The sequence below is a fragment of the Chiloscyllium plagiosum genome, chromosome 27 (genome assembly GCF_004010195.1).
Source record: "Chiloscyllium plagiosum isolate BGI_BamShark_2017 chromosome 27, ASM401019v2, whole genome shotgun sequence".
Taxonomy (NCBI): domain Eukaryota; kingdom Metazoa; phylum Chordata; class Chondrichthyes; order Orectolobiformes; family Hemiscylliidae; genus Chiloscyllium; species Chiloscyllium plagiosum.
Window position 1 is genome coordinate 4,112,463 of NC_057736.1, and position 13,872 is coordinate 4,126,334.

The following is a 13,872-nucleotide window of genomic DNA, read 5'->3' on the forward strand; positions in this document are numbered from 1 at the left end:
CAAAAAAAACTTTTATAAAATTTTAGGCAAAGTGGAATGAAGATTCGAACATACAAATGTGGTGAATTAGAAGCATGCTAGACTTAAAAGCCTCCAATATGATTTGCTTAAACACTGTCCAGTAATTTTTATTCAGGGCTAGAACTGTTGTTCAACAGCCATTATTACTTGGATCACCTCAAACAGGGTGTAACTGTTTAATTGGGTTTCTAACCACAATGTGAGAGCAGAAAAGAGGAATTTCCTGCTACATCATTCACAGAGTTGTGGTTCTCAGGGTGTATAGAATATTCTGTGGTAAAGCAGTGAGTGACAGATCATCACTTCAGAACTTCCCTCAAATCTGACAATTTCCAAGTGGTACTGACAGTGAGCACTGTGATCACCATCAAAAACTCTACAAATTCCTGGCCAATATAATTAGGATCTTTGGTTTTCACTATTGAATTTAGTTTCATTGTTATTGAAAGGGATGCAAACATTTTTAGCTGTTTGGAGTCTTAGGATGCATATTATGGATGTAATTGATGTGATTCCTTGGGTCAGACAGCACTGTAAGTGTGTTGTGGTGTAAGTGCTTGCCTATTTGTTATCTCATGTAACGTATACATTAAGAATGGGTTCTTATGGAAACAGATATCTTGAAGTTTATTAACATCACTGTTAAGATCTCAGACTTGGATGTGGTTGGTCTGGGTTCTGTGCATACTGATGTTACGGCTTCATTACATGGATGTTATACCACATGTCGCTGACTGGAATGCAGTAGGATGGAGCCACTGTGATGACTGAAGATGAGATGTGGACCTGTATATGTCAAATGTCTTAATGACAGCTAACTGTCTTACAGGTATAGGTCTTGTCTGGAGTCATACAACATTCCACCAACCCACCCTTACCCCTGCCATCTCTCTTTAAAGAATGGGAACCCTTTTCTGGTAAGCATATACAAGGATGCAGAGAGATAACTAATCTCTACATAGTGTGATAGATGTATGACATAGCCAGTTATCTCCATTTGGCTGTGCAGCTTCCCTCTGCAATGTGCTGCCATCGTGAATGGATATGCAGCTGGTATCTAGCATGTCACATACAGTATTCGAGTCCTTATCCTTTGTGATAGTTAACCGATTATATGCCATTTGGATATTTTGCCCTATATTTTCACAGGATATGACCCTTGTTACAACGTCCTATGACCCAAGCTGGACACCGCATCATCACATCGAACCCATGTGGTTTTACGACAATCAGTAACTCTTCTAATTCATGTTCAGTTTGGGAGAAGTGACTGAATACATGTTGACTGTGCTTTTGTATCACTGCTGCAATGTAGCTGAGTGAAGAAAGTGTGGGAGCGATGAACGGCTTGGATCTGTCTCCCAAACAGACATGAGAGCTGTTGTTTTTTTAAACATTCACGGGATGAGGGCATCACTGGCTGGGCCAGCATTTATGGCCCATCCCTAATTACCCAGAGGGCAGTTAAGAGTCAACCTCATTGCTGTGGATCTGGAGTCACATGTAGGCCAGGCCAGGTAAGGATGGCAGTTTCCTTCCTTAAAGGACAGTAGTGAACCAGATGGGTTTTTCCAACAATCAACAATTGGTTCCTGGTCATCATAGATGCTTAATTCCAGACATTTATTGAATTGAAATTCCACCATTTGCAGTAGTGGGATTTGAACCCAGGTCTACAGAATATCACCTGGGTCTCTGGGTTAAGAGTCCAGCAGTAATACCACTAGGCCATTGCCTCTCCTGTTAGTGAAGATAAAGCATTGCCTTGAGGAGTGTAACATAGATTTAACATGGCTATCAAAAATCTTGGCATGTAGCTTTATACTTGACGGTCATGCATTTTACAGTAAAAACAGTGTGCTCTGCAAAACTATTAGATCGAGGACAGTGCTGCGACAAAATAATAAGCTGAACACTTCATTTCATGCACCTCTTGGAACACCAGACCATTGTTTAACACAATTAGTTGAGGAATGTCACACGTACTGAATGTGGCAGTCAGTGTGTCAGCAACCACTGCATTAGTGACTTCCTGATTTGTCACACAAAAGCGAATTTGGTGAGATAGTCCCTGACCAATATGTAATCATGTGCTTGGACATGAAAGTCTCATTTGCAATCTTGCACCAAGGCTCAGGAGGAATCTCGTGTAGAAGGGGAGGCTCTCCTGATTATTGAGGTTGATGGAATTCATTCAGCTTGATGCCAGATCAATAGCTGGCCAAGAGATGTACCAGTCCAACCAGAAGTATCTGGTTTAGCATGACTTGATGTTGGGTTTGAAGAATTATCCCTTGTTTCCTGTTAACAGTTACATTATTGGAATATCATAGTTCATCATTGAATGGTCAGAGCAGCATACTAGCTCAGGATTCTGCTGGCTATGTTAAAGTGTCCCGTTACAGCTGACCTTTCTGGGCTGTTGTAGTTGGCTGAATCTGCTCTGTTTGGTTGTGATCAAAATGTATCAGATCACTGTTGTTGCTTGGAATCTTTGGTGTTGCATTTACCAGATTTGTTACGTTGTGGATCACAATAATATGCAGATCTGTGCACACTCCTAAACCAGTCAATCCTATTGATGAAAATTACTGATGTGAAAGGTTTCAATTATCCACCCTGAGGAGCTGTATTGACATTTTAAGGTGAACAATGCCAATCTGTGGGATGTCAGAGCCACTGTAAGTAGTTACCTTACCATTTGAGAACTGCATAACACAGTGCCAGTTTCTTGTGTACATCTGAGCAGGATGCATGAAGAGATGATATTTGCACTTGCACCGGTGTCAGTCTTGATGCATGCCATATCTTCCTTTTGGTGCACTTCGTTAGAGAGAAAGGTTTCAGTTTTTCTGGTGTGGTGTGTCAAATTGACCACGTCCTGTTTGATTGGGGCCTGCAAGTTGTAACACAGCAGAAGCCTATTGGGTTTCACTGACATGCCTGTGTATCACTGATGGAATTTTGGAAATGTCCTTGATCTGGTTCTTTAGTTGACTCTTCTCCACATGTCACTGTGGAGCTTTGTGTTGTGCTTTAGATTTTCTGGGCAAAATGTGCAAGAAAACCACTGTCTTCTTGCAAGAACTTTGCTTGTAGACTTCACAAAATGCTTGCCACTTCATGGTGGTGAAACAAGCCACATCTCAAAAAAGATTTGGATGTTTCCTAGACCCTGTTAATAGCTGATATAGTCATTACAGATTAAAGCAGCTGAAAATGCAGCTGGCCCAGTCTGTGGTTTCACACCTGTGTCTTTTATCTAATAGTGCATCGATGGCATTCTTCTCAGACTTGTCTTGGAACGCTTTTCTGAAGGATTTAATAGATGGAGCAGCAATGACCAGTTCCATAAACCTTGCAGCTAAATTAGCTTCAGTCAAACCACATTCTGCACCTTTTGTAACCACCCCTGCTTATGAATTGATGTTTGTTTCACCTGGTTGTTATTGATGTGACATGGACTTGAGCCGATTAATCCTGAACTTTAAGCTGAACCTTGAAAAGCTGGAAAGTTTTGCCGGGATGTTTGTGACCATCCATTAGGAATTCCTGAGGAATTTACTCTCTCAATGTCCTTTTCACAAAGCTAAAAGGTCACCTGCCTGTCTTTCCTTTGTCAGCAACTTTTTGGTTGAAGTGAAGTAAAGATTGACTCTTTCTTCAAATAACTGAAACTCTGATAGAATGTCAATGGATTGCGAATGTTTGAATTCCATCTTTACTATGCAGCTTTATGCTCTTTAAAATGGCAGTATTTTAAAAAATCTGAATGGTAGTGTTATGCTTCTGAGTTTGTTATTGGCTTTTTTTTTGTTTTTTTCCTTATTGCTGCTGCTTTAAATATTATTGATTTAAAAAAAACTGATGCCTGTTTGTGGCATTCACATGAAAAGAAATATTAGAATCATGTTACCTATATCTTTTAAACTACTTTTGTCAAAACAGAATAGACAATAGGTGACAGTAGGCCATTCTGCCCTTTGAGCCTGCACCACCATTCAATATGATCATGGCTGATCATCCTTAATCAGTATCCTGTTCCTGCCTTATCTCTATAACCCTTGATTCCACTATCCTTGAGAGCTCTATCCAACTCTTTCTTAAATGAATCCAGAGACTGGGCCTCCACTGCCCTCTGGGGCAGAGCATTCCACACAGCCACCACTCTCTGGGTGAAGACGTTTCTCCTCATCTCTATCCTAAATGGTCTACCAGTATTTTTAAGCTGTGTCCTCTGGTTCGGCACTCATCCATCAGCGGAAACATGTTTCCTGTCTCCAAAGTGTCCGATCCTTTAATAATCTTATCTATCTCAATCAGATCCCCTCTCAGTCTTCTAAACTCAAGGGTATACAAGCCCAGTCACTCCAGTTTTTCAGCATAAGGTAGTCCCGCCATTCCAGGAATTGACCTCGTGAACCTATGCTGCACTCCCTCAATAGCCAGAATGTCCTTCCTCAAATTTGGAGACCAGAACTGCACACCGTACTCCAGGTGTGGTCTCACCAGGGCCCTGTACAGCTGCAGAAAAACCTCTTTGCTTCTATACTCAATCCCTTTTGTTATGAAAGCCAGCATGCTATTAGCGTTCTTCAATACCTGCTGTACCTGCATGCTTTCCTTCATTGATTGGTGTACAAGAACACCCAGATCTCTTTGTACTGCCCCTTTACCTAAATTGATTCCATTTAGGTAGTAATCTGCCCTCCTGTTCTTGCCACCAAAGTGGATAACCATACATTTATCCACATTAAACTGCAACTGCCATGCATCTGACCACTCACCTAACTTGTCCAGGTCACCCTGTAATCTCCTTACATCCTCCTCACATTTCACCCTGCCACCCAGCTTAGTATCATCAGCAAATTTGATAATGTTATTACTAATACCATTTTCTATATCATTAACATATATTGTAAAAAGCTGTGGTCCCAGCACTGATCCCTGCGGTACCCCACAGGTCACTGCCTGCCATTCCGAAATGGAGCCGTTTATCACTACTCTTTGTTTCCTATCAGCCAATCAACTTTCAATCCAAGTTAGTACCTTGCCCCCATCCCCATGCGCTCTAATTTTGCTCACTAACTTCCTATGTGGGACTTTATCAAAAGCTTTCTGAAAGTCCAGGTACACTACATCTACTGGAATTCCCTTGTCCATCTTCAGAGTTCCATGATAATTAACTGATAACAAAAGCAGAAGCTGCTGGGAAATCTCAACAGATCTGGCAGCATCTGTGAAGAGAAACGTTTCAGGTCCAGTGTCCCTTTGATTTCTCTTCACGGATGCTGCCAGACCTACTGAGCTTTTCTAGCAACTTCTGTTTTTGTTTCTGATTCACAGCATCCGCAATCCTTTAGGTTTGTGTTTGATAATTAACTAATGGCTGGACACAGATATGGCCTTAATCATAGTACCATATTTAACAGAATCTTTATTAGAACTTTGACCTAGGATTGACTTGCCATATTGCAGCTTGCCAGGTTCTGTTTCAGAGCTGCAATTATTTTGGATTGGACACACGTGGCCTCTTAATTTTATTTTTTTCAATGATAGAAAGAATATGTGTCCTCCCAAATGTTGAGGTTACTGTGTTTCACTATAGGTTGTAACATTGTGTGGTCTTAGTTGATGGTTATAAACCTCCATTCTGAGCTTGGATAGATAATGAATGAGGATTAGGAGCAGGAAATCTTGATGACTGCCATTACCTTTCCCAGCCTTCAATACCATTAACTGTCATGAGCTCTTGGTGCCTATTTATTACCATCTTGATGTGGTTTCTTGGGTCGAACACCACTGTCATTATGAAATAGTCTGGGTTGTTTCCCTATCTGTTATCCTGTGTCAGAAACCACAAAGATTGTGTTAGGGTTGAGACAGCATTCTTGACGTTTATTAACAAAATTAGTTTTTTGCAAAGTTATAAAATCTCAAATTGAACATTGTGTGCTGAGGTCATTGACGTTAATGACCACATTATATGACGTAACACTAGATGTAGCTGACTGGCTTCATTGCACCATGACTACTTTTATAATAGGACCTTGTGCTGTTGTCTTATTTACAAAAGGTGTACTTGTTGACTGGTCTGGACCTTATGCAACAAGAAAACAGTAACTGCACTTAGTTTCTTATTATTCCTGTAGTTATTAATTAATGTATAATTAGTTTGTGTTATTGAGGGTGTCACACCCCTGACTTCTCAGATTGATATTGATGGATAATGCCTACAGAAACAGGAAAAAAAATAACTTGCATTTGTCTAGCACCTTTTATGATGACAGTTTCTCCCAAAATGCTGAAATGATAATGTGGCAGCTAGTTTGCACACAGCAAGCTCCCTTGAGCACCTATGAAAATAATGATGTATCATCTGTGTTTTAGGGGTGTTGATTGATGGATAAAGATTGGTCAGGATTGGGAATAACTCCCCTACCGTTCTTTTAAACATTGGCCAAGCTATCTGTTCTATCCATTTGAGAAGGTGAGAAGATAGAGCCTCAGTTTGATGTCTCATTTGGAAAACAGTGATTCCAACAGTGCAGCACTCTCTCAGAACTGCACTGGAGCGTCAACCTCGATAATAGGCTCATTTCCCTATCATAGAATTCAAAGCTATAACCTTTTAACTTGATCAAGAGTGGTAACCACTGATGCACAGTTGAATTATAGGAAGGATATGAAGGCTTTAGAGCGGGTGCAGAGGAGATTTACCAGGATGTTGCCTGGACTGGAGAGCAGGTCTTATGAAGAAAAGGTTGAAGGAGCTAGGGCTTTTCTCACTGGGGCGAAGAAGGATAAGAGGTGAGTTGATAGAGGTGTACAAGATGATGAGAGGCATAGATAGAGTGGGTGGCCAGTGACTTTTTCCCAGGGCAGAAATGGCTATCACTAGGGAGCATAATTTTAAGGTGATTGGAGCAAGGTTTAGGGGAGATGTCAGGGGTAGGTTCTTTACTCAGAGCATGTTGGGTTTGTGAATGCACTACCAGAAGTGGTCATAGAGCCAGAGACATTAGAGACAACTCTCAGATAGGCACATGAATGATAACAATGTAGGGTATGTAGATTAGTCTGATCTTAGAGTAGGATGAAGGATCAGCACAACATTGAGGGCCAAAGGGCCTATACTGTGCCATACTGTTCTATGTTCTATGTTTTGTGAATGAAAAGAGAATTGACGCATTTGGTAGAGAATTAAAACAATGTGCGCTGACAGCCAATTTCTACAGATTTGATTCAAGATGATGGGGATGGAGTTGAACTTTATTAAATGGAACATTTCTTCAGTATTTTGTCCTTTTGAACCCATTGCATTGGCTGGTTATTTATTGTGATCCTTTTGCTTCAATCTATAAAGCCCAGCTAGAAAAAGACTGAGAACGTCAGCATCTTTGTCGTAATGAACAGAGGACAGAGTAGGGATTGAGCAGTGCCTTTGTGGATAGAGAGAGGGGAACGGATGCTATAGATGTGAAAGTCCTGCAGTTTGAACCAGTTGGGGTCAGCTGTTCCTGTTTGGCTGTGTGCTTAATGGCTTTCCATTATAGTTTATTGGTGCTGCCTCTGGGCTGCTATGCTGCGAGACGCCAGCCAAAACATTGATTATACTTCTTGATTGATGATTTGGAGATGCCAGTGTTGGACAAAGTTAAAAATCACGCAACACTAGTTATAGTCCAACACGTTTAATTGGAAGCACTAGCTTTCGGAGCGATGCTCCTTCATCAGGTGGTTGAAGGAGCAGCGCTCCGAAAGCTAGTGCTTCCAATTAAACCTGTTGGACTATAACCTGGTGTTGTGTGATTTTTAACTCCTTGATTAAGTGATGCTGTTTCCTGGTGACAGGTAAACTATAACCTAGCTCACTTGTGAATACAATCATTCAGTTCACTGTCAATATATTAAAACAGAGATGCAAAGTGTACATATATAGTGAATCCTTTTTAATCTGACCAACTCTGGGAATTGTCATAAGAACCCACCTGGTTCTCTATTGTCCTTTAGGGAAGGAAATATGCCGTCATTACCTGGTCTGGTCTACAGGTAACCCCAAACCCACAGCAATGGGGTTGACCCATAACTCTGGACAATTGGGGATGGGCAATAAATTCTTGCCCAGCCAGTGACATCCATATCAGATGAATGCATTTTTTTTGTAAAAATGTTACTGAAGGAAGAGCAGGGAATTTGTATCCGAGTCCTGCCTAACAATTATCCTACAGCCACTATTACCAAAAGCAAGCAAGATTTCAAAAAGCTTGCTGACCATGAAGAACCTTCATATAGCACCTTCTAATTGCTCAGGTCATTTGTTCCTTTCCTTTTCCTAAGTCAGATTTGCAAAGACATTTTGGCCAAGTAAAGCTCATCCATTGACTCTCCCATGATGAGATTTACTTGGATTTTCAACAGATGCAATGTGTTCACGCGTCTCTTCTCCAATCCCTAGTTGCTGCAAAAAAATGCACTCTCTTCCCCAACGTCCCCACCACCTCCTTTCTAATGCTTAGATGTTGCTAAATCCTGACATTTGTTTTCAACTTCAGCTGTTGTTCTGCCTGCCTAATTTCAGCATTTACATTTTTCCATGCTCAAATGATCAGTGAGAACAAGAGGAAATATTTTCAAGTGAATCACATCCTATTTGGATTTCATTTTTTTTGAGGTTTATGCTTTCAGTGTCTTACTCTTGGGGTTTTATGAAAAATGAGTGGAGAAATACTGACTGTTCAAGTGTGAAATGTTTCACTTGGTATTTAGGCAAATTATTTACTTCTTTCTGTGTATTCTTCTCACTCATCCTCATTCTCTGCGCTGACTGTTTGCTTATTTCTTGCCTTTCGCCAAGTTGTGCAGAGGCAATGCCTAGTGGTATTATCACTATTCATGCAGAAACTCACTGGAGATTTGGGTTTGAATCCTACTATATCACTTGGTGGAACTTGAATTCAACAATAAAAAGAAACATCTGGAATTTAGAACCTACTGATGACCATGGAATCATTACTGATTGTCATAAAAATCCATCTGGTTCATTAACCCATCCTCACCTCATCGGGCCTACATGTGACTCCAGACCCACGGCAATGTGGTTGACTCTCAACTGCCCTCTGAAATGACCTAGCAAGCCACTCTTCGAGGACAGCTGAAGATGGGCAATAAATTCTGGCTAAATCTCAAGAGTGAATTTAAAAAAAGGTGGAAAGATGGCTGTGTAGTGGTATATCATTTTATTAAAGGCCCAGGTTGATAGTCTGTGGGGCATGGAGTTCAAACCCCACCACAGCAATTGGTGGAATTTTACATTCAGTTAATAAATCAGGAATTGACAACTAGACTCAGTATGAAACTATCACTGATGTAAAATTCCATCTGATTCACTAATATCCTTTAGGGAACAAAATCTGCCAAACTAATGCAGTCTTTTATAAATTGGACTCCAGACCCACAACAATGGGGAGGTGATAGAGTAGTGGACCCCACATTATTCTTCATGATCACCATGGGACCAGTGTTTAATTCCAGATTCTTACTGAGTTGCAATTCATCATGATGGGACTTGAATCCGTGTCATTGTTGATTGTCACAAAAACCCACCTGTACGACATGGGGTAACACCGCAGCCCCCCCACCGTCATTTAAACCAGCAACACAGAAAAGATTTACCCCGTGTGGTAATCTGTGAAAATTGCAGAGGCCAAGAACTATCCTGAAGGTCACAAGGTCACAATTTAAAGTAAAAACTAACAACTATTTTTAAAGTTTAGCAGAGAATAATTACCTAACAACTATTTACAACTCCTTTTTCTCACCTATCTTTTACTTCCCCTTCTATAATACTGGTCCTATAAAACCCCTGATTAAGATTTACCAAAAAATTCAAATTTCAAAACCAGCCAGCTGTCGAATCTTCTCTTTGTATCTTCCTCTGTCGTCTTCTTCTTAGGGTTTCTGTTTCACAGGTCGTTGATAGGTGAAGGTACCTTTAAGAGAGATAATCTGGGTGCACTCTGCATATGCTGGTGGCTTGGCAGTTATCCCCCAACTGTTCAATTTGTTTAATATTTATATCCCAAAGCATTGGATCATTCTATTAGTTTTAACATTGTCAAAATACCAAATTCAAACTTAATTGGAGGGTAGTATCTTGGGGCATAATTTAAACTGATTGGCTGAGTTTGAATTTGTTTTTGTTTCATAGCAACCCAAGTACTGCTAGCTGCTAGACCAAATGTTACATTGTAAATTCTCCACTCTGTGAGCTTCTCTAAGTCCTTCAAATTTCTTAAAGGTACAGTACCTATACATCTTCATAATATTAGTCCATGGCAACTACAAGCATTAATGTCTACTATTTACACCTACTTAGCACATATCTTCTCTTCTCTACATCATTTTTAACTGAGAGGATTGGGAGTCTTTGGGATTCCAGACCCAGAGAGCTGTAGAAGCCCAGTCACTGAGAGCTGTAGAAGCCCAGTCACAGAGAGCTGTAGAAGCCCAGTCACTGAGAATATTTAAACCAGAAACAGGCATTTCAAAATGAGTGAATGGTGCAAAGAGTGGGAGTAGTGTGGGGAGAGAAAGGTATTGAAGTGGATAATCAGGCATGATCATGTTGAATAGTGGAGCAGACTCTACGTTATCTACTGTTTCTCCCAGAGTCATAGATTTTTTTCTTTACAGCACTGAAAGTGGCTATTTGGCCCATTATGTCTGTGCTGGTCAGCAAACATCCAACATTTACCTGCGTCAAAAAGTGTGGCGCTGGAAAAACACAGCCGGTCAGGCAGCATCTGAGGAACAGGAGAGTTCATAAGCTGTTCATCAGGAAGCGCCACACTTTTTGACTCTGATCTCCAGCATCTGCAGTCCTCACTTTCCAACTATTTACCTGCACTTGGTCTGTAGCCTTGTATACTGTGCTTATCAATACTCTCTTTGTCTTTTGTTCTGTGACACCTGTTATCTCTAATCTCCCTTGCTGTAACCATTCCCTGACCTACTCTCTATTCTGCTTGCTCCTTGCCAATATTTCATGCAGTGTAAAACTTATCACCTTTTCATCTTCACTTCTGAAGAAAATAAACCCTGGACTTGAAACATGAACTCTGTTCTCCCTCCACAGATGCAGCCAGACCTGCTGAGTTCCTGCAGTGTTTTCTGCGAGTGTTGTTAACCTTTTAGACCTCTCCCCATCATCAAGACCTTTTGTCCTGATGAACCTCCTCTGTACATTTTCGAGGAACTTTACATCTTTCCTGAAATGTCAGCCCATATTGCACACCATGGTCTAGAAGAGTCCCTACTCAGAGATTTAGAACTCTGCTTTTAGATTTAACTTCTCTCTCTTAAAACTCAGGTAGTCCAGATGGTATTTTAAAAGCCATTTTATCAACTTGCCCTACCACCTTTAAGGATTTGAATGTAGGGACACCAAGGTTCCTCTGCTTATCTCTACTTTCAAAAATTTTGTGTAAGAATTACAAGACCATAAGATGTTTGATTTATTGTAGTCTTTTGTACCTGAGTACAGCGAAAGCCTTTGTTTTGCATATCATAGGCAGATCATAGCAACAAAGACTTACAGATCACATGGTAGACAGAAGGAGGCATACGGGTTACACTGCACAGGAAATGCATAAAGCAAGATCAACATTATTTGGAGAATTCAGCCATTTGGCTCATTGAATCTGTTCTGCCATTCAATCATAGCTGATAGGTTTCTCAACCCAATTCTCCTGCCTTCTCCCTGTAACCCCTGATCCCCATACTAATCAACAACCTATCTATCTCTGACTCAATGACTTCGCTTCCGCAGCCCTCTGTGGCAATGACTTCCACAGATTCACTACCCTCGGGCTGAAGACATTCCTCCTCATCTCCATTCTAAACGGTCGTCCCTTCACCCTGAGGCTGAGGTGATCAGGGTCTGGATTATATTTCTCCTTCACACCAATTTCTAGAAAACAAAGCAGCCCTCACTGAAAATTAATTTCTTAAAAACCATTTCCCCTGCAGCCTTTAGGTTTGTCACTGCCTTTGAATGAACTATTTTTAATGGTGTGTAGCTCTGATAGAGTGCAAAAATGCAAATCAACAGCATAAACAATACACCGCGCTAGTGTTTGCTGAAAATAAACTCTTGGCAGCAATAATTTGCAGCTGTGAGAATTCAATGGTGATTAAACGGCTGTTTATTTTACAGCTCAAGGTTCACTTTGAGGGAATCTGAAGATGTGTGGAACATTATGATTTTTAGTGAACTTGACTTCAGGTCAGCGGAATGAAGTGATTGGAGTTCTGCTTTCCACTTGGAAATCGTGAGCATTTGTAAAGCTTGCTTGGATATTTAAGGTTCCTGACGGGCACCTTTTTGAGGAGAGCTGATCAAAAGAATACAACATAACGAGACTATTCCTCCCATTTAGTTTGCACTTTGTAGGGGGCAGGTACAAAAATCCCAACTCGATGAGCTGAATGCATTCTATGCTCACTGTGAATAGAAGGGCAGTGAAACAATGTCACCTATTCCATTAACCTCGAAGGTGGCTATACTCTCAGTCACCATTGCAGACATTAGACTGCCGTCCTGAAGGTGAACTCTCAGACAGTGACTGACTCAGTTGGAGTCCTTGGCCTTGAACCCAGATCCCTTGTGGATCAGCTGTCGGGAGTATTTGCAAACATCTTTAATATCTCTTGTAACAGATTGGAAGTCCCCATCAGCTTTAAGAAGACCACCATCATTTTGGTGCCAAAGAAAAAATCATGCAACATGCCTCAAGGACTACTCTCAGTCCCTCAGACTTCCATCATAATGGAATGCTTTGAGAGGTTGGTCATAGCTCACATTAAATCCAGCCTGCCAGATTGCCTTGATCCCTTGCAATTTGCCTATCGGTACAACAGGTCTTCAGCAGATGCCATCTTCCTGGTCCTACACTTATCCCTGGCGCACCTGTATAACATGGATACTTCCATCAGGGTCTTACTTATTGACTACAGCTTCGTTTTCAACACTATAATTCCAAATACAGAAGAACCTCGATTATCCAAAGGACACGGTTGGGGAGTATTTCATTTGGTTAATCGGTTAGCCACACATCTTGCCATCTTGTTCAGATCATCCGAAATTCAGCTAACCAAATGCCGGATAATCAAGGTTCCTCTGTAAACTCATCTTCAAACTCTGAGACCTAGGACTCTGCTGCCCCCCCCCCCCCCTCTGCAACTGGATCCTCAACTTCCTGACCCACAGATCACAGTCAGTAAGGATAGGCGACAACACCGCCTCCATCATAATCCTTAACATCAGTGCCCCACACGGCTCCATACTCCGCCCCTTACTGTACTCCTTATGGACTCATGGCTGTGTGGCCAAATTCCATCTCAACTCCATTTACATGTTTGCAGATGACCATCACCATTGTGAGTCAGATCTCAAACAACGATGAGACGGATACAGGAAGGAGATACAATGCTAAGCAGCATGGTGTAAAGACAACAGTTTCTCCATCAATATGAGCAACACAAAGGAGCTGGTCATTAATATCATGAACAGTCTGTCCTCATTTGCCCCGTTAATACCATGGTCAAGAAAGAACAGCAACCACTCTACTTCAAAATCTGTGTGAAGATTTGTAGCTCGGGTGCTCGTTGTTGTGGTTCTGTTCGCCGAGCTGGAAGTTTTTGTTGCAAACATTTCGTCCCCTGGCTTGGCGACATCATCAGTGCTTGGGAGCCTCCTGCGAAGCGCTTCTTTGATGTTTCCTCCGGTCAAAGAAGCGCTTCGCAGGAGGCTCCCAAGCACTGATGACGTCGCCTAGCCAGGGGACGAAA

The 13,872-nt window shown here is 41.3% G+C and overlaps 1 protein-coding gene across 6 annotated transcripts in view; it reads left to right on the plus strand.

Moving 5' to 3' along the window:
- Window positions 1-13,872, plus strand: part of LOC122563483 (polycomb protein SCMH1-like) — a 188,539-nt gene that overhangs the window by 43,574 nt on the left and 131,093 nt on the right. The window contains exon 1 of one of the 6 annotated variants that reach the window (XM_043717259.1): window positions 865-938. The exons of the other annotated variants lie outside the window; for them this stretch is intronic. The gene's annotated coding sequence lies outside the window, so the exon portion shown is untranslated. Of the gene's footprint in view, window positions 1-864; window positions 939-13,872 lie in introns of those variants that run through there. 6 annotated transcript variants of the gene reach the window in all.